The sequence below is a fragment of the Electrophorus electricus genome, chromosome 15 (genome assembly GCF_041902795.1).
Source record: "Electrophorus electricus isolate QZ-2024a chromosome 15, ASM4190279v1, whole genome shotgun sequence".
NCBI classification, from domain to species: Eukaryota; Metazoa; Chordata; class Actinopteri; order Gymnotiformes; family Gymnotidae; genus Electrophorus; species Electrophorus electricus.
In genome coordinates, this window is record NC_137511.1 from 982,501 (window position 1) to 983,447 (window position 947).

Consider the following 947-nt stretch of genomic DNA (forward strand, 5'->3'; position numbering starts at 1 on the left):
GGCAGTTACGGCACACGGAAGAATGCGTGGGGTAAAGAGGGATAGGGAGGGAGGCTTTCCCTCATCTGCTTTCCATCATCCCCCCATCCATTCATAAAACAGCAGCCGAGGCAGAGAATACAGCCTCGCACACGCACGCACACGCACCCGCACACGCACACACTCACACTCACGCACACGCACACACACACGCACACGCACGCACAAGAGGGAAGGAGAGTGCTTCGTCACGGTTTTTCTGTCCAGCTGCAGCCTCCTCCTCAATTTCTCACTCTTTATCCCTCCTCCTCGCTCTCCATCTTTCTCTCCCTCCCTCCATTGTTCTCTCTCTCTGTCTGCAGGTAGTGTGGACTAACTGGTGTTGGAAGCATAAGACTGATGCTCAGCTCACTTCATCGAGCATGAGTCATCCTCCTCTCATACTCTTTCCTCTCCACACTCTCTCTCTCCTTTTGCTTCTCTTGCTTCCTCACACTCTCTCACTCCCCCTTCTTCAGGGGGAAGATTGTATGGATGTGCGCAGAAGTGACGTCCCCCCCTGCAGCTCTGACACACAGACAAGGGCTGGCTCGTCCCAGCAGTGGCGTCAGACCCATGTATGCGTGTGTGTGTGTGTGCGTGCGTGCGCACATGAATGCGTGTGCATACAAAAGAACGTATAAACCATCAATCATAGAGTTGATGCCAGTCTCTCAAGGTTTAACGCTAACCAATATGAGTCCAGTGTCTCGCAGATAAAAACAAAGAACCACAACTGTGCAATCACTGGGCTTTTGAGACAAAGGCAAGCTGCAAGAACACAGCCTCTGTTCCTTCTTCTGTAGGTGAGAAATGGAGCTTTCCATGGAGCGCTGAGAGATGGTACTGAACCATGGTGCTTGGTACTGAACACACTGAAAGCAAAGTTTGTGTGTGGTGGCTACTTTGTATTCTTGGTCTGCTGCCTT